The sequence below is a fragment of the Lissotriton helveticus genome, chromosome 2_1 (genome assembly GCF_964261635.1).
Source record: "Lissotriton helveticus chromosome 2_1, aLisHel1.1, whole genome shotgun sequence".
Classification (NCBI taxonomy): domain Eukaryota; kingdom Metazoa; phylum Chordata; class Amphibia; order Caudata; family Salamandridae; genus Lissotriton; species Lissotriton helveticus.
In genome coordinates, this window is record NC_136059.1 from 1,087,327,878 (window position 1) to 1,087,349,706 (window position 21,829).

Consider the following 21,829-nt stretch of genomic DNA (forward strand, 5'->3'; position numbering starts at 1 on the left):
GGAGAGTTCCTTTACGATGCTGAAGAGCTCTTTACTGTTGTGTGCGTTGTTATCCAGGCGGTCTTTGAAGAAGGATCTCTTGGCTAATCTGATGAGGTGGTGATGTCTGCGGGTGGCGTCCTTGTGGGCTGCGTGGTTGTCCGGTGTGCGTTTGTGGAGCCATATCTTCTCCAGTTTCCGGCATGCACTTTGGAGGTCTGGAGTTTGTCGGTGAACTAGGTGGCTCCCTTGCTGGTGTGGCTGTTGCAGGGTCTCTTGAGCGGGGCGAGGGTGATGGCGCAGTCGTCGATCCACTGTCTGAGGTTGTGGGCTGCGGTGTTTGGGTTGGTGGGGTCGGTAGGTGGGTTCTGGGTGAGGGTGGTTATCAGCTGGTCTTCGGTGACTTTGCTCCAGCAGCGGCGAGGCAACTGTTGGGTTCGTTGGTGCGTGGTTGGTTTCTTGAAGGTGAAATGGCTGCATCGGTGGTCGGTCCAGTGGAGTTTGGTGGTGTGGTCGAAGGCGACGTGGGTGCCTGTGGAGAAGACAGGGTCCAGCGTGTGGCAGGTGGCGTGGGTGGGTGGATGCGTTGACGAGTTGTCTGAGGCCGAGGTTGGCGAGGTTGTCTATCAGGGTGGTGGAGTTGGTGTTGTTCTTGAGGTGGAAGTTCAGGTCCCCGAGGAGGATGTAGTACATGGAGGCGAGTGTGTGGGTGCTGGTGAGGTCGGCAATGGAGTCGCTGAACTGAGCCTGGGGTCCAGGGGGTCTGTAGATGAGTGTTCCTCCGAGGGTGGTGTTGGGGTCACTGTGGATCCGGAAGTGCAGGTGTTCGGCGGTGTTGAGGGTGTCGTCTGCGTGGGTGGCGACCTTGAGGGTGGACTTGTGGACTAAAGTTTACAAAATATATATAAACTTCAATGGCCCACATCTTATTCCTGAGTGCTTCAAACCAATGAAAAAAATTTGAATACCTAACTAATTTGAAAAACACTTTCAAATGTACGAGTTCTCGACTTTGGGCCTGATTATGATACCAATCAGACCACCGTTCGCCTGCTGTGGCCAAGGTACAGTTCTGACCACCAAGGCCGGGAAAGTTCCCCCATGGTATTACAATGCACCCGCTGCTAACACGGTGGTCTCATCTACAGTGGTGTACATACCCCTGAATATGCAAGTGTGTGAAAAATCACAGGAACCATGTGATATGTACACATAAGCATGGCATATGTGTAGATATGTCTTTTGCACCACAATAAATACACACAATAAATTAAGAACTGTAACAAATGTATTTTAAATAATTTAAAAAAAACTATTTTGTTGCACATAACAAATTAAAAACTACAAAAATTACATTTGGATAGAACTATATTAAATATTACAAACATTACTCAATAAAAATATATAATTTTAAATACATACAAAGATCATAATAATAGACATTTGAACAATATAAAAATAACAATAAAATCATGGGAATAAAAGGTATACCTTTCCCACTTCAATCTGTGCAAAACATTAGGGAAACGCTACACTAAAAAACGATATAATTTACTATTCCCACTCCATTCTGTGCAACAGTAGGGAAATCAGTGGACTCAGAAGGGGTACAAATTACTATTCTCACTCCATCAGTGCAACAGAAGAAAAAGTGTTAAATTGTAGAGGGGTAAAACTTACTATTTCCACTCCAGTTGCTGCAACAGTAGGGAAAGGGTCGGACTCGGGAGAGATATCAATTTACCAACTCCACTTGAGGCTGTGCAACAGTAGGGATGGGATAGCAATGACTTCAGGTGAGGGACAATTCAATAAATCCACTCTTCATCTTGCAACAGTAGGGAAAGTGTTGGACTGCAGAGGGGTACCAATTTACTACTCATGCTCCAATCAGTGCAACAGTAGAAAAAGTGTTGGATTGCGGAGGGGTAAACCTTTCTATTCCCACACCAGTCAGTCCAACAGTAGGGAAACTGTTGGATTGTGGAGGGGTAAAATCTACTTTTCCCACTGAAGTTGGTGTAAAAATAGGGAAACATTTGCACTCAGAAGGGATTACAATTGACTATTTTCACTCCAATCAGTGCAACAGTAGGGACAGTGTTGGATTGTGGAGGGCTATAACTTACTATTCTGACTCCAGTCCATGCAATAATAAGGAAAGTGTTGGACTCAGGAGGGACAAAATGGACAATGGAGGTGTATAATTTACTATTCCCACTCCAGTCTGTGAAACCGTAGGGAAAGCGTTGGATTGCGGAGAGGTAGAATTTACTATTCCAACTTCAGACTGTGCAACAAAAGAGAGAGAGTAGTTAACTTCAAACAAATACATTAAATAACGAAAAATAGAAATATTTAAAAAATGTATATAAGAAATTTGAAAAAAGTTAAAAATGCATATTTATTACAATGTTTAATACATATTTTATAGTACAACACACTTTATAAATATAACTAAAATACTACACTATATTCCCACAATAATAACAAAAAGCACATATAAAGTTATTTACTATTAAAAAACATAACGCAATTAAGATACCATGATAAATAACACTTTTTTAGAAAAGAAGTTGTTATATTTACATTTACTATAACGTGAATATTTTCCTACCCTATACCTCTACAAACTCAACAACATACACCTAAAATGTATCTTACAAATTATATTAATTACACATTTTAGACACTTAATTATCAATCAACCAATTAATAATAATTAGCTAATAATAAAATAATTATATTTGAGTAACTTCCCACCCTTTATCCCTACAAATGCAACAAAAAACAGCTAATATACAATTAAAAAATTATCTTATTTACATAATGTACTTATTTAATTATCAATTAAACAATTAACTATGAGCTAATAAATTAAGTATATTTAATTAACTTCCTACACTTTAGCCCTACAAACTCTGCATTCCGCACTTGATATATAACTTTAAGAAATCGTACTTGTACAATTTACATATGTAATTATCAATTAAATGACTAATAATGAACTTGAATTATTAATTAATATAATAATTTCCTTCACCATTTTTACAATAATTATACAAACAACGTATAACACCTACAATTTCAATTTATATAGAAAATACATAAAAAGAATTAAAAAACTATATTATTAACAACAATATTTTACTAAATGATATTAACAACATAGATATTTGTAACATCGGTATTAACAACACAGATATTTGAAACATTGAAATTAGTTACCTTAAAATCGATATTTTTGTCACGAAATTTTTGCACGCGATATTTGAAACTCAATATTTTTGCCTCTCTGTATTTTTTAAAAAAGTTTTTGTGAATACGGTTGATGATATCTTAAATTGTCAGTCTGACTTTTGCTTTCACCCACACAATATACATTTTTATAGTGCTCTAAGAAAGCTTGGCTAATATCTTTGGATTTAGGTATGCAGAAATTGGAGGATGAAATTTGCAATGTTAATATCTTACCATTGAGGCTTTTGGTTTTTGTAGACGAGGCAAACATTTTTACCTGTGTAGTGGTCCTCTTCGTAACACTTTTGGAAAATAGAGTCCATTTGAACATGTTTCTTTTTAAGGTGATATTCTCTAAGTACTGTTCGTACTAGCTGTCATTGCTGAAAGGCACTGCCTTTGACACTCCCATTTCAAAGGCACCTCTGTGGGACTGCCAAAAAACAGCTTGCCAGAGACTTGAAAATTCATACTCTGGCGTTTTTTTTTTATGGGTTTGGCTGACTTGGTTAGGCGGTGGTGTGGTGGCCACGCTCAGAGACCACCAAAGTCATAATAAGGCCCTTAGTTATCTTTTGATGAAACCACCAATTACGGAAGTTTTTTTTTTTTTTTTAGATTAATGGAATGATGATTCCAATAATGTGTGTTCTCAACAGGTGGGGAGCTTATTGAGTACCAGCACAAGTATTTACTACATGCTCTGTGCCAACACAATAGTAAAATATATGGTATGCTGAAGACAGCTTTGTAATCTTGCTTGAGTAAAATTCGGGTGGAAAGCCACTAAAATAATAAACAGTGACCTATTCACTAGACTTCTTTTTTTGAGATAGACACAGATCAGATGGAGGGATAACCTTCTCCATAGGGTACTTAAAAACAATTATTTGCCCCATTTAGCTAGACAAGCAATGTGTCAATACCCTATGTGCCTGTTGCTGTGGATAATATACTCAAACACAGTCCACTATATATGCTGCAAAGTAGTGGCCTGGTAGAAATGATCTAGACCAGTGGTTCCCAAACTTTTGACTCCTGAAGACCCCCATTGAGTCACCACTGGAAGACTCATTGTCAGTGTGACTTCCAGACACGCTGCTTTGCTGGGTTTGGCACATGTCCATGAGTTGGTTGTGAGATTGGTGATGTGTGGGAAGGGACCCCTCTGGGCACATAGTCGATGGGGGCCTAATTGCTGTTTCTAGGTATGCTGTTGTGTGCCAAGGAGATCAGGGACATGATCCAGAGTCATTGGGGGTGTGCACTGTGCTATACTTAATTGTGCATGTGTGCCATTGTGCCCATCTCCCCCTGTCCCCCCAGTCCCTGGTCGTTGCTCACCCTGTTGCTGTTTTGTCAGGTCATGTTAAGAAGCGTCCAGTCCCCCAACTCCTGCCACCGTCTCCACACTGAAAACTGTGGACACCATTTCCTCCATCTCATCCAGCTCCTCCCGTGGCGCTGGACTGCCACCTCCAGTTTGCATTGCTGCCTTCTTGTTGTTGGTGAATTTCTGCTTGGTTTTGCATTTCACATCATTCCAGCACGTCTTGACCTCTTCCATTGTCGTCGACTGCATTCAACTTGTCCACGATGGACTGCCAAATTCCGTTTTAGTTGCCAATGACACAGTGGAGGTGACGAACAGTAGTTGATGGTGTTCTATCAACTCCGTTTTTCAGGATCCTGTTTTCCTGTGGACTGAACCGTGTCTTCCTCTTCTTCTTCTCCTTGCCCCTCTCTGACCCCGAGGTCCCAGGCTGGTCTTGCGTGGGGCTTGCGGGGTTCTGGTTGCCCTTTGTACTTGCTCCGGCTACCTCCATTGTGCTCGCAGTTGTTTTGGTTTTGCATATGTGTTTTTTTCTGCTTTAATAGTGCTTTTCCCACCTTATGTGTGTGAATTGCAGGCCTGGCGCAGCTTATAGCAGATTGTTTTATCACGGTTGGGCCATCGCCACTTTTTTCACGTTCAGCTTTAGATTTTTATCTCCGTCCTGGTAATTTAACGCGTTACCGGGAAACTGCTAGTTACTTGTATTACATTTTACTGCCGTGTTGTGAATACGACTTTAACACAGCATTATTTTCCCATGATAGACGGCGATATGGAAAATTGCATTGACCTATTTTGGCGATGATTATCACACGTTCTTGAGAATATCCCCCTTTGTGTGCCTTTTAGTGTGACTCCAGTCCGTCCACACTGGCGCCTGGTAGATAACATCTGTTAATTCCGTGGGAGACAGCCATAACCTAGGGGCCCAAGGGAAACTGCCGACCTCTGACTCAGTGGGGCCATCCTGGGACAGATGACAGGGGGTAGAATTGGCACCTGTATTCTAAGGGCAGGGTTCCGGCCCCACTAAAGATAGTGGTTAAACCTCTCGGGTAGGATGGCAGACAGGGCAGAATTTAGAGGTGGCATGTGCATTCTCTAGGTGACCTTTTGAACTAACCTCTACATAAAGACATTTCATAGTGTAAGGATCTGGAACCTGGACCAGAAATACACTCAGTTGGAGTAAAGGCTACTGTGTGGGAAGGAGAGCCACTCTGCTGGGATTGACTGTTTCTACGAATTGCTGTCCTGCATTACTGAGATGCCCTGTTGCGGGCTGACTTCTTGCCAATCAAATAAACCATCCAGGGTGACTCCACAAGCTTGTGGGCTTGCACCTGTTCTTCTATGAGGTCTCAGGGCTATTGAGGACCTTGTCTCCTTTGGTAACATGCATCAGCGTGTGCATCTGGAAATCAAAGTGAGGAGTAGGTGCTCAACTCACTCATGGCAGGACTGACTCTTCACTTACAGCAAGGAGCGGGTGCTTAGAAGACTTGTGAGCTGCCTTCCTCCCCCTGCGTGTGACCTCCACCTGCACCGAATATAAAGGTACTGTAACCCCTGGCGGTGCAGTCCCCACAGCTGCCTCACAACTGTATGCAGCCGCCTTTCAGGCCCCTAATGACCTTTACTCCCCAAACAACAAACCTTACCATGACTATAAGTTGGGGCTAGTTCATTGTTTTTCCATGTGGGCTTAAACCTTACTGTAGATCAACCAAAAGGAGCGCAATTGATTTTAGCCCCTCCATATTGACTTAAGCATTACCGTAAAACACATAAAAGGAGCCAAATTGATTTTAGCACTGTTGCTTTTAACCGATTCATGTAAGATACATATTTTGTGATTTATTGATTGGATTTTCATTGTTTTTGGTCATTTGGATTTAACATCAAAATCTGCTTTTTTCCTAACATTGTGTGCAGTCTTTTTGTAGAGTGTCAATGATTTACTGTGTGTGTGTTGCACAAATACTTTACATATTGTCTGCCTGCTCTGCACCAAGCTACCAGTGTAGTGTAGTTCCTATATCCCTGATAGGCTCTGCGCATTGGAATAATATACACTATAGTTTTGACATAGGACTGAGGTCAGTATGTCTCTATCAAGTACATTAAACCTGATTACTTGTGTGTGCCAGCTAACTCAGAGGTCACTAGAAACTTCTTGAATAAACAAGAAGGGATTAGTTTCTGACAACCTCATAAACATGACAACTTTGTTTCCCTTTAGAATCTGAACAGTCTCAGAATTGTGGAAACAATAGATAACAGTTTCACTCAGTCAATCGTGCACACTTCGTTTCTACAGAGTGTACACAGAAATATGTAGACAGGCATTTCAATAAAAAGGGTTTATTGAACAGTCTTATTTCTCGTGCAAGAGATATGAACTGCTACAATTGTAAGACAGAATGTGAAGTATAATACATACAGCGTTAGCAGTAAGATAAAATAATACTGTAATAGCATGGTTTGTAGCTATGACATATATTCATAAAAATACATACATAAATAACACAGGCTAGAATATGAATACTCATCAGGAGCTTCTAGCTAGTTCTACCCCAGTGTACCTAACCGAAGTGTAGTACGAGGTAAGAAGTAGGTGCTGTTGTCTAAAGTATAGCTAGCTATAGTTTAGTTTTGCAAAGAGTTGCAAAGAGTCCCTCTAGGTTCTAGTCCTCTCCATACCTTAGAATGAGAGAGGTTGGAATCTCTTTCTGGGTCTCTATCCCTAACACCCCACAGGGGGAGTCAAAAACACTGGAGCTGGATTCTCTGCGAGGAGGATGAGAGCGTCTGGTCAGTGCGTCAGGCGGGGACTCGACTTCCTTCCGAACTTGCCGTGGCAAGCCGTGCCATGCAAGTATGCAGCTGAACCATGATTTGCCATGGCAAGTGAAGGTATATTTATATCTTGAAAGTGTTTAGGAATGCCAGTATTGACGTAAAAGTCGGGCAGAGGAACCTCATGAATGAACCCTATGGAATAGATGTTCATGCATAATAAATGAGTTCTTGGAGAAATCAATAATCCAAGAAAGGGGAAGTCCTAAAGGCTTAAGAGTCTGGTTTTCCAAGAACACGTTGTGACGTGGATGGACGGATGTAGGTGGCCATGTCTGTATTTGGTTAGAATGGATATTGCCTAAATAAGGGTAGCATTTCTATGCCTAAATATGGGCAATGCGAATTGTGCTTATATAGGGACATAAATCGAGAAACCTATATACGGTATCTAAATCCACACACAACACCAGAGGGTGAGCACAGGTTATAGTTGGTGTGCTTCTGACTTGCCCTGACTAGAATGGTTGGATCTGCTTGGCTTGGTGCATACCAAAGCCAACCAGAAGCCGCATTTCTAACAATACTTTTATGGGTAATCCATGTCTCAGGACCAGATGCCTGCCCACATTTTTCCTGAATCTGGCTACAGGCTAGTAGTTAGGGACTACCTATGTGCCACAAGTCCCATGACTGGTGAATGAGAGGCCAAGCGATTGGCTACAGAATAATTTATTTCTGGTGTGTGCACCTCCTAACAATCCCTGATAATTAAGAGACTTCGCTGAAGCAGGGATCCTGCTGACATTTTTAACCCATTCAGGTAGCTTCCTCTGCAAACCTGGCCTTTTTGCAGCCAGGCTTCTACAGTCATGAAATAACAAGAGCAGGTCAGTGAAAGGTTAGTGGATGGCTTTAACCCTGATAACAGTATTTCCCCTGTGAAATGTCATCCAATCATGATGGGAGACTATCTTTTCCTTGTAGTTTCCTTCATGTAAGTATGTTGTGCTGAGAAAATCGGCATGACCTCAGTTTTTACTCTATGTGATTTTGTGCATTATGTGATGCCCATGGTTTTAATTTTTCTGTGCAAAATTGTACTGCTGATATTATATACCAATGTCTCCATAAACATGTTTGGAATAGCAATTATATTTTTCTAATGGCAAACACATTTGCAGCAACTCTTTTACCTGCTTCTTCGCTAACATATTTTTCTATATGTTTTTAAATAAAGCATGCGCTGCAAAAATCATTAAATGTAGGCAGTCCCAATAGGTGAAAAAAACAATTTGCAGAGGATTACACATTTTAGTGAAAGGGGTATGAAGAGATTCAGGTGCAAGTCTCTGATTGCTGAACTTGGTTTCTAAATTTAAGATGAAGGGCAAATTGTCTAAAGTGTGTATGATCGAGAGAGACTATAGCTGCTATCCTGGAATCTTACTGTAGACTTAAAAAAGTGGTTTTACCAGTTGCTGTTCACAGATAGTCTGCCACCAAGATATCACTTTGTGGTACTTTGAATCCCTCCATCTTAACACTGGCCCTCTGGCTGCCTATGACAACATGTACCTAAATACTTCTCACAGAGTGTGGTCCACAGTGTTTGGGAGGCTTGGCAAAGTCTGAAGGTAGCATAAAATATACCACATTTATCTCATAGACAGTAGTTGCTATGTCTGCTATACCACACTTTTAAAAATTAGGTCATCTTGCATGAATCATGTGCAATTGAGACTGTTTGCTTTCACTAAAAATCATCATATAGACTGTTTATTAGTTACTGGGCATAAGAAAGATAATATCGACGTTAAAACCCTGTGCTGAGTTTTGCCCTTTATCGTCTGTGATAACGTGTGTTCTAGTGTATTTCATTCCAACCGTCACAGCCCCTCCCTTGTATTTGGCCTTGTCATTTTGCTCATTTCCACCCCTGGGTAGTCAAATAGGTTAGAAGCATGGCTACCAACTGCAAAACTAGTGTCTTGAACTTAAACCACTAGAGAGAATATGTAATTTTACCTTTGGTACTATTAGGTTGTTTCCACAATCACCAGAATCAGGAGAGAAGCGTCCTCTGTCTCCCCTCCACCTGTACTTTGACAGAGTTGCTCTATTTGACTTATAACTTGAATTTAAAAAAGCTTGCTCTGTCAGATGATGTTTATGGAGACTCTGTGGTTTAGGAAAGCTTGCTCTGCCTGTTCAGCAGTTGTAATGTAGGTAAGACTGCTCTCTTTGCCCTACAGCTCAGGGAAGCAAGATCATCTGTCCTGCATTTAGGGTAAATTGCACCTCTTATTCTTTGCTTGTCATTGAGGCCAGTCTACCTTGCCTACTCTGTGGAGACAAGAAGGCCTCTAGTCCCTGGTTCAATGTTATGCTCTCTAAGTCAGGCAGTAACAGTGTGTGCTGGCAGACCTGAGTGACAGAATGCCAGTCAAGGGCTCTAGATTCTCTATCATCATGTTTACTATTAGTGTTATCAAGACAAAAGCACAGGCGCACCACACAGTAAAACTTTATCAAGAAGGACAATTACAACATCTGTATCCAGTAAAGAGAGTTCTTCAATTTCTTTCTTTTTTCTATCTCTTTCATTGTTTCATTTTCATTTCACGTAGATAAAACACAGCGTTCAACACACAGAAGAGCCAACGCGTTTCGTCCTGGTGCAGGAGTTCTTCAGGGCACTAGATTAAGATGGAGTCAAGCCCCTCCATACATTTTTGGGGTAATAGGATTCCCTAAAGAGAGCTGTTCCCCATCCAGTAGAATATTGTATCAAAGAATAGCACCGTCTATATAGAGGCAACGATCAATTAATAGCTAAAAAGGCAGTTTATGTGGTGATAATGCTCAATGTAAATCCTATGGGAGGTTATCTTTCAAATTGTCACAACAAGGCCTAGTGAAGAGGCGAGTGACACCCCCTGATAAGAGATAGACCCGTGTAGTAGATAAGACTGTTACACCTATTATGCATCTGGACAGAGCGGACGTCCCATTGCAAACAACTTAATAGTTGTAATCCAATAAGGCAGGAAAACAACAGTCAAAATAAAGCTGTGTTGCTGTTACGTCCCACAGCGCCCGTGTGAACTGCGACAGCTTTATAAAAAATCATGGCGTACTGCTGTCTCCTTATGTGATCAAGGGCACTGGATGCCCGAAACGCGTCATGGAATGAGGAGTGAGAAATAAAATTTGCCATTCGAATGTCCTGGTGGTTCGTTTCTTCAGTTCGCCATAAGGAGGTGCTGGGAGTTGTTTCGCACGAATACATATAGTGTACTACCTGATCGTATGCTGATTTCAATAATGCACAATGCATGCATTGGAAGGATGTTCTTTATTTCCATGAATTTGGGGGGGGGACAAAAAGAAGGCGGGCAATGCAACACCGCTTTTTTATGCTTGACACTATTTATTGTTGATCGGCCCATAACGCGTCATGTGAGCAAGACAGTGTTCCACTGTCGAAACGCATCATGCTGGGCCCTTGCTGGACAATGAGAATGCTAGGAATGAAGCAATAAAACCGCACTTTACATTTAAAAGATACGCTGTGGTCCGTACCTGATTGTTTGGGATTTCCGGGCTTTTTCCGGGTATTTTTCAGGACTGTTATAATCTATATCCATTTGGTGAAGTTCGGCTGCCTTCACTATTTACGGACCCTCCCAATGCAAGAGGCTGACCGGGACTCAGTCGCCATCGCTGTTGCGATTTTGTGTAAAACATGGAAGGGAAAATTGAGCCAGCCCCCTGCCACGGAAAGCAGGAGGAGACGAGGAAACACTCAGGCGGTCCCGCTGTAAGATCGAGCAACTTGGAGGGAGTCGGAGGATGCCATCCAGCTGTTTGATCTCCGTGAGGTTAAGCTTGTGTGTTTTTCTCTACCTCGGATTCTTTTTTTGGATTAATAGCGGGAGTTTGGGACAGTATCTACTATACGCGGCGCAGCAGAAAGGAATTGGGTCCCAAAGAAACCCAGTGCGCTAAGTGGGAAGAATCAGCGGTTATTGTTCAGCGTTAATACAATGTCGACATCAGCATATGTGCTACGGGCCAGGGAAACCATGGCAGATGCTTTGTTTTTAAATCTACCTGAAGTAAATACTTCACAAATTGGGCAAAATACTGCAACCAGCATAAACAATGTTGTGAAAAGTATGCAAAAGAGCTTAGACAGAGCTCACCAAATGGTGGGAAAAGAAAAGCCTAGAAAAATATAAAGAAGTGGGGAGAGTACCGCGTGGTCTTAGAGTACTCATCCCGCCATCATTCGAAAAGTCAAACCCATTAATGTTGAAGGAATGGGCTAACAACAATCTGGAAGCATTAATGAATATGGTAACTATCCTAATTAAGTACGCTGCGATTGATAGACAAGAGCTTCTAAAAGAAATTGACAAACTTAATGAAATATTAAATGCCAATGACCAAAAAGAGCTTGTTAAAAAAGGTGGGAAGACATTGACGCAAGATTAAAGAAACTCGAGGCGACTATCAAAGCAAGAAAAGTTTGGAAGTTTGCTCGTGACAAGTATGACTATAAGACGGGGCGCGTATTTACATTTTCTAAAAAATTTGATAGTGCAAAAAGGAATGCTTTAGCCCCGAAAATGTCATCTAATGTCAATGTAGTTCAAGCCAATACTAATCCATCAAGTTCAGAGGCCAGTTCACTCAGTAGTAACTATGAATCTGATGACAGTATGTCAAATAATCAATTAATGAAGCTAGCAACTGATTATACACCATCAGAAGTATTGGGGTTTCTCGTAGAAGATCAGCGCCACACACTGCCGTTGCACAATCCCACGAAGAAAAACGGCGATGCATCAACATCCGCCGAAAGCAAAGGCGAAAAGCCCAAAGACAGAGGCAGAGGAGGCAGGATCAAGAAATGGCCCCAGTAACAAGTGATTCTAAATCTGGTGACAAAACAGTGATCAATCTTTCTGAGATTGAACTCACAACAGCAGAACTCCAACTTCTATCTTTGGGTTTATCATTCTGTCCAGGAAACAATTTTAAATATCCTCAAGCACGTGTTGATGTGTTTACATTCATCCGCAAATTTATGAAGCATTTCAAACTCAACAAAATCAGCGAGACATCTACTACCAAGAGACCAAGTATGACAGATGAATAAGGTCTAGAAGTTTCAGATCTCCCCCTATTAACAACTATGCATGCATTAGCACAAGAGGAAGATATCACCACAGAATCCACTCAACAAGATTTGTCTGATTTAGGCATGCAGTCCAATTACAAAGATTCAACACCCTTTCGACCTACATCAACATTCATGCATATGATGCCAAAAGATGCTATAAATGTGTTTAGTGATAGAGTTGTGAATGATTTAAAACAATTAAATAGAACTGTATTGCAGAAAGAACAACACAAGAATACACAGAAAAGCAATACTCTACACTAATGTGAAAACTACAAAAGAATGACAGCATCATCATTAATAAATCTGACAAAGGTGGGAATATAGTACCTTGGCCTCATAGTCTATACATGCAGGAAGCAGAAAAACATCTAGGAAATCCTGAGTGCTATCGAAAGGCAGCATTCAGTGATCTCAAGTGCATTAAGGAAACTGTTTTTAAAGAATTCTCACAATGGAAAAATGACTGTCCCACTACACCAGTATTGTATTTTATTCCTAAGGTACACAAGAACATAATTACAGTACCAGGAAGGCCCATAATATCGGCACAAAAAGGATTTTTGGAACCTATGTCCAAATATGCCGACTATTTCCTTCATGAATATGTAGAAGCGTTACCATCATTCATAAGAGACACTGGACATTTCCTATCCAAAATACAACAAATATAGTGAAAACAAGAATATATCCTATTGGTGATAGACATAAATTCATTATATACCAGTATATTACATACGGATGGTATAGCAGCGACCAAGCATTTTTTATCCAAACGTGATTGTAAATATTATCAGCACAACAATATGCTTCTGAGTATGATTAGCCTATGCCTAAACAATAACTACTTTATGTTTAACAAAGATGTGTACCAGCAGCTGCATGGAGTGGCGATGGGGGCGTGCTTTTCTCCCAGCTATGCGTGTCTTCACGTTGGCTGGTGGGAGGAGCACGTCCTCAGAACCGCCCATGGGAAGTTGTTTGATGCACATGTCAGGCAGTGGTGCCGCTTTATCGATGATGTGTGTGTTATTTGGGAGGAATCTATTGAAACTGCATATGATTTTGTTAGTGAGATCAATAAGAAGGACCTGAATTTAAGATTTACAGTGGAAGCAAGTGTGAAAGAATACAATTCCTTGATGTAGAAATCTATATTCATGAGAACACCATCCATGCTAAACTACATAGAAAAAGCACTGCGGGCAATGCAGTGCTACATGCCAGTAGCTCCCACTCGAATCACTTAATCAAAAGTATCCCCTATGGGGAATTTTTGAGTATAAGGCGAATTTGCAATACAGAGGACGATCTTAAAATCTGCCAAAATTAGGCATTGCAGAGATTCAGGGAATGTGGATATCATGAGAAGTATTTAAGAAAGGCCATTACCAAAGTAAATAACACAAATGAAGAAAGAGGGACAGCTAGTAGCATCAGTACTGATATGTCCAGCATGACCGACAAGAATCAATCTAAACAAGAAAATATGGTGCGGCTCATAACATCATATAGCAAACAAGAAAAACAACTAAGAAGTATCATATACAGGAACTGGCCTATTGTAAAACCGGATTTAACTATGTCACAATTGGTACTAGAATATCCTATGATCAAGTTCAGACGTGCTCCCTCTATGAGGGATGCACTAGTAAAAACAAGTCCTGAGGTTTTAAATACATCTAATTGGCTCTCAAATAGAGTAGTTTTTTTTAAATGCAGCTCATGCAGAGCATGTAAATTTGGGAAAAACATCAATAGCATAACAACTGCGTTTGATCCTGAACCCATAAAAATTACGAAGTTACTTATATGCCGCACTGAATAAGCAGTCTACTTATTAGAATGTTCTTGTAAATTAAGATACGTAGGAAGTACAAAACCGCAAGCATTTAATCGTATATAACATAATTTGAGGGCCATTGTAAATTCAGATCCTAGTGATTGGCCCATAACGCGTCATGTGAGCATGTTCCACTATTGAAACGCGTCATGCTGGGCACTTGCTGGACAATGAGAATGCTAGGAATGAAGCAATAAAACCGCAGTTTACATTTAAAAGATATGCTGTGGTCCGTACCTGATTGCTCGGATTTACAGGCATTTTCCGGGCATTTTTCAGGACTGTGATAATATATATATATATATATTCACTGAAAAAACCATAGGTTATAGACCAAATATAGTTAGGAATTAGCATTTACAAAACCTTATTTTACTCACACAAAACCATTGAAACTCGCATATATAGTTAGTTGCACTAACTATATATCGCGCACCCGCAATCCACTGCTGATCATGTCACATATTACATCATTCATGACATGGTCAGTGACATCACTGATGACATCACTGATGACATCTCAAATGACATCACTGATGACATCACTGATGACATCTCAAATGACATCACTGATGACATTACTGATGACATCTCAAATGACATCACTGATGACATCCCTGATGACATCACTGATGACATCTCAAATGACATCACTGATGACATCACTGATGACATCTCAAATGACATCACTGATGACATCTCATTTGACATTACTGATCACATCACTGATGACATCATTCATGTGATAATACGATGAACCTCTTCAGACTCTAATATAACCTTAGATACACTCAGTGTAAACAGACACTCACAGACTGTCACTCATCCATGGAGTTACTCACACACCTAGTCAGTCATGCAAAGAATCAATCACACCTCAATTTCCTCAACTATACAGTTATACACAACTTACTTATTCAAACATATACTAACACATATTTACTCTCTTATACAATCCCTGATACGAGTTCACAATGATCCATACAGCCACTCACACATTCACTGGCTCTTATGCACAGTTATTTATATATGTCAACTCTCACATGTACTGTGTTTTACATATGTACTTACTTTGACATGTAGCACTGAGATATCCATTCACTCATCAATACACTCATGCACACAGTCAACCGCCCATACAGCTGTTTCCACATGCACTTTTGAACCCATACAGCTAGTGAATCAACTGCTCACACATCTATGCACAGAGTCATACACCTCCCAGCCACCCACACACACACTCAGTCTCCCATACAAATACTTGGGCAACCAATCAATAACCCATATAGTTACTCATATAGCTACTGATCAACACATGCAGCAGTTTACAGAACAACAGACATAATGATGCACAAATTAAGACAGTTTAGTCACTAACCCATGCACTCAGTGAGACACATTTAATCACTCACTCATACAGTCAGTCATGCACCTACTAAATCCTTCATCCAGACACTTATACATCCACTCATTCTTCAATATGTAAGACATATTTTAACTTTACAGAAACATACAGTCACTGGATGTTGTCATCAGTGATGTCATCAGTGATGTCATTTGAGATGTCATCAGTGATGTCATCAGTGATGTCACTGACCATGTCATGAATGATGTAATATGTGACATGATTAGCAGTGGATTGCGGGTGCGCGATATATAGTTAGTACAACTAACTATATATGCGAATTTCAATGGTTTTGTGTGAGTAAAATAAGGTTTTGTAAATGCTAATTCCTAACTATATATGGTCTATAACCTATGGTTTTTTCAGTGAATTTTCAAGGTTTTGTAAATGCTAATTCCTAACTATATATGGTCTATAACCTATGGTTTTTTCAGTGAATTTCAATGGTTTTTTAATAGCAAATATCAAAAGCTATAAAATGTATTCTTCTTTTAAAGGAAAAATATATTTTATATGTATTTAATATAATTTTTTTATGTATATACATTTTTTGAGGGAACGAATTTATCAACTATCATGCTGAAGAAGAGTGTGGGAAAAAAAACAAAGAGGAGGACTAAGAGGAAAGAACAATCAGTTCAAAAATACAATTGCTTTAAAGCATGAAGTGCTTTTCCACACATTTACATTTAAATAACCCATATTAGAACATACAAAATATCTACAGAGGAGACGGTGTACATTGAATTTTAGACTCTTCATTGGTACCTACCTCTTGTCTCTCGATCCTACTGAGAGACAAGATGGCGGCCGCTCCGGACTGTTTAGAATGTTGACAGTGACCGGAGAGCCAATCCGCTTCTCCTCGCGAAGTTCCGTTACGCGTCTGGTACGCGAACCGGGGCGCTAACCGGGACGCTGTCACAGATATATATATTTTTTTTTACGTTAATTTCTCAAAATCCACTGGAGCACATATCTTGAGACCTAGCAAAGGCACATCGGGCAAACAGTCTCTACAATTTTGCCAAGTTTCATAGAAATCCATTCAGCCGTTCGAGCTAAAAGTGAGTCCAACCGCCCTATGGAAAACTCAATGTTAAAAACACGTTTTGGGACCCCCCTTTTTTCTTGGCCCCGCTTGGCGGAACCCCCCCAAACTTTCAGGGGACGCTCAGAAACGAAATGTGCCATTTTCCTGAAACTTTCAGCCAATTCCGTCCATCAACGCCAAAGTTATTCAACATAGAATTTTCAGAAATCCCTATTCAAAAAAATCCGAACTATATATACCTACTGGCGACCGCAAGTAGGTTATATATATATATATATATATATATATATATATATATATATATATATATATATATATATATATATTTATATATATATATACATATAACATTTCTATGGCAAAATGAAACCCCTCATTTTGTTCCTTTTCAAATTAAATGTATTAAGGGTTACCACTTTATTCCAATCAAGATGACTTCAGGTGTGCCATACTTTTGTCATAAGTAAGACTGTTAGCGTTCTAGTTGTTCTTTAGAACACTCTGGGACATTCTGTCATTGGGCAATAGTTGGGTTACATCTGGCTGATATTTGGGCTACATTTGGGCTCTTTTGTCTCTGGTGGCCATCTTGGGAGACTGCATATCAGAATTTTTTTAATGAAATATAAGAGGATTTGAGAAGTCTCTCAAAATGTGCCCTAATTTTTCTTTCTTCAGCACTAATCATAATTTCTATGGCAAAATGAACCCCCTCATTTTGTTCCTTTGCAAATTAAATGTTTTAAGTGTTAACACTTTATTCCAATCAAGATGACTTCAGGTGTGCCATACTTTTGTCATAAGTAAGACTGTTAGCGCTCTAGTTGTTCTTTAGAACACTCTGGGACATTCTGTCACTGGGCTATAGTTGGGCTACATCTGGCTGATATTTGGGCTACATTTGTTTTTTTTGTGTCTCTGGTGGCCATCTTTGGGCTACATTGGGCTACATTGGGCTACATTGGGCTACACTTGGGCTCTAACATATATATAGCCCAATGTAGCCCAATATATATTTTTCAAAGTTAATTTTCATAAAAACCACTGGAGCATATATCTTGAGACATAGCAAAGGCACATCGGGCTACCAGTCCCTACAATTTTGCCAAGTTTTGTGGAAATCCATTCAGCCGTTCGAGCTAAAAGTGAGTCCAACTGCCCTATGGAAAACTCAATGTTAAAAACACGTTTTGGGACCCCCCTTTTTTCTCAGCCCCCGCTTGACGAAACCCCCCAAACTTTCAGGGGACGCTCAGAAACAAAATGTGCCATTTCCCTGAAAATTTCAGCCAATTCCGTCCAAAAGCGCCAAAGTTATTCAACATAGAATTTTCAGAAATCCCTATTCAAAAAAATCCTAACTATATATACCTACTGGCGACCGCCAGTAGGTAATATATATATATATAAATATATATATATATATATTCACTGAAAAAACCATAGGTTTCAGGAGTTATATAGTTAGGAATTAGCTTTTACAAAACTTTTGAAATTCACTCAAAAACTATAAGTTTTAGAGGTGTTATAGTTAGCTGGACATTTTACTCATACAAAACCATTGAAATTGCTCCTATATAGTTAGTTGTACTAACTATATTTCGTGCACCCGCAATCCACTGCTGATGATGTCACATATTAGATCATTCATGACATGGTCAGTGACATCACTGATGACATCTCAAATGACATCACTGATGACATCACTGATGACATCATCCAGTGAATGTGGTTTGCTTCGTTATTTAAATCTGCATTATATATATAGCAATTAGCATTGAAGAATGAGTGGATATATATAAATAAATATTTGGATGGAGGATTTAGTAGCAGTGTAATTGACTGTTTACTTGACCAATTTATAATGTCTCACTAAATATAGTGGATAGTGACTAAACTGTGTGAATATCTGTATCACTTTGTCAGTTGTTGTGTAAACTGATTCTACAGTTGGTTACTAGCTATGTGAAAGTCTATATTAGTTATTGATTAGTTAACTGAGTATTTGTATGGGAGTGTGAAAGTGTGTGTGGTTCGGTGGGGGGGTGCGTGACTGTCCAAAGATGTGTGAATAGTTGATTCAGTAGATATATGAAGTTAAAACTACAAGTTTTAACAGTTTGGGTGAGGGAATCTCTTTATGGGTGTGGTGATGAGCAAATATATTTCTCAAAGGTACAGGTCCAACAAACTAGAAAAATAAAAGGCAGTGTATGTGTCAGTTGTTGTATATAAATAAGTATACATAAGACACAATGATTGTGTGAGTGACTGTATGGATAACTGTATACTTGTAATAATGATTTTATATTTCACTAAGTATGACTTACTATCTAAATGAATAGAAGAAGTGGTGTTTGTATAAGGGTTTTGCTAAGTAAATATGTAAGTATGATCCATTGTTTGCATAAGTGAGTAGGATGACTTCATATGTGAACAGGATGCGTGCTGTTGTTTAATGTCGATATATATGTATAAGTATTTTTGATAGTGTTCTGTTGTTCATTGACAGCATGTATGAGTGAATCCATAGGTAAGTGATTAGATGTGTGTATACATCTATGAATCACTGAGTGGATTTTTAGATACTTGTATTGCTGTGACAATGGATTTAAATATGATACTCTGTATATTACAAAGAGTGATGAAAAATTGTAATAGTGTATGAAAAGGTGTATGTGATTGTCACATGGATGATGTCATCAGTGATGTCATCAGTGATGTCATTTGAGATGTCATCAGTGATGTCACTGACCATGTCATGAATGATCTAATATGTGACATCATCAGCAGTGGATTGCGGGTGCGCGAAATATAGTTAGTACAACTAACTATATAGGAGCAATTTCAATGGTTTTGTATGAGTAAAATGTCCAGCTAACTTTAACACCACTAAAACTTATAGTTTTTTGAGTGAATTTCAAAGGTTTTGTAAAAGCTAATTCCTAACTATATAACTCCTGAAACCTATGGTTTTTTCAGTGAATTTCAAAGGTTTTTTAAATGCTAATTCCTAACTATATAAGGCCTGAAACCTATGGTTTTTTCAGTTGATTTGCAAGGTTTTTTAAATGCTAATTCCTAACTATATAAGGCCTGAAACCTATGGTTTTTTCAGTGAATTTGCAAGGTTTTTTAAATGCTAATTCCTAACTATATAAGGCCTGAAACCTATGGTTTTTTCAGTGAATTTGCAAGGTTTTTTTAAATGCTTATTCCTAACTATATAAGGCCTGAAACCTATGTTTTTTTCAGTGAATTTCAAAGGTTTTTTAAATGCTAATTCCTAACTATATCAGGCCTGAAACCTATGGTTTTTTCATTGAATTCACAAGGCTTTTAAATTCTAATTCTATTAGGGATAACGTTTTTATATATTCAAAAGTTTTTTTAATGCTAATTCCTAACTATATAAGGCCTGAAACCTATGGTTCTTTCAGTGAATTCCAAAGGTTTTTTAAATGCTAATTTCTAACTATAAAAGGCCTTAAACCTATAGTTTTTTTCAGTGAATTTGCAAGGTTTTCTAAATGCTAATTCTATTAGCGGATAACGTTTAAATATATTAATATCCTAGTGGGACCACCTGAACAGCCCTAGGGGGTCGGGGTGTTTCTACCCTGCCCCCTTTTTTTGTTCTACACATTTGTTTTCTGCTTTCTTGTGCCTCAGTCTACTAAGACCCAAGATGGATGCCAACACTTCCTGGTTAGAAGTGTTGACAGCCAATGAGCATACAGCTTTCTCGGGAAGGCATGCTGATTGACTGTCACTGTCTGTCAACACTAGCACAAGATGGATGCCAACACCTCCTGGTTCGAAGTGTTGACAGCCAATGACCATGCAGCTTTCTCGGGAAGGCATGCTGATTGGCTGCCACTGTCTGTCAACACTCAAAACCAGGAAGTGTTGGCAGCCATCTTGTGCCTTGTTAGAACCAAGGCACAAGAAAGCAGTGAAACAAAGGTGTGAAACTCGCAAGGCAAAAAAATATATATTTTTTTAAAATGTCGCGGGGTACGCGTACCGGTACGCGTACCCCGCAACTTTTTAATTTAAAAAATTTTTTTTTTTTGCCTTGGGGGTCCTTGTGGGACCCCCTGAGCAGGCCTAGGGGGTCAGGGTGCTTCTACCCTGCCCCCTTTTTGAGTTCTACACGTTTGTTTTTCTGCTTTCCTGTGCCTCAGTCTACCGAGGCACAAGATGGCTACCAACAGTTTCTGTTTTGGAGTGTTGACAGACATTGGCAGCCAATCAGAATGCAGCTCTCGCACTAGAGGTACGCGTACGGTACGCGTACGTGCGCGTACCGTAAGCGCACGGGTAAGCTCACGGGTAAGCTGCTATAGATATATATATTTTTTTGAACCCAAATTACTCAAAATCATCCGGAGCACATATCTTGAGACATAGCAAAGGCACATCGGGCTACCAGTCCCTACAATTTTGCCAAGTCTGGTGAAAATCCATTCAGCCGTTCGAGCTAAAAGTGAGTTTGACCGCCCTATGGAAATTAACATGGGGAAAACACTTTTTGGGACCCCCTTTTATCTCGGCCCCCGCTTGACGAATCCCCACAAACTTTCAGGGAAGGACCGGAGCGGCGCGAGGCAAAGTTAAGGAAAATTTCAGGAAGATTCCTCAACCGGCGCCAAAGTTATTCCCAATAGAATGTTGCAATTTCCCTATGGAACACAATCTTAACTATATATACCTACTGGCTATCGCCAGTAGGTAATATATATATATATATATATTCATTGAAAAAACCATAGGTTTCACACGCGTTATAGTTAGGAATTAGCATTTAAGAAAACATGCAAATTCATTGACAAAACCCTAGTTTTCACACGTTATAGTTAGCTGAACATTTCTCTCATACAAAACCTTTGAAATTCTTCCGTTATAGTTAGCTCAGTTAACTATAACTTGCGCGCCCGCAATGCACTGCTGATGACGTCACATATAACATCACTCATGAC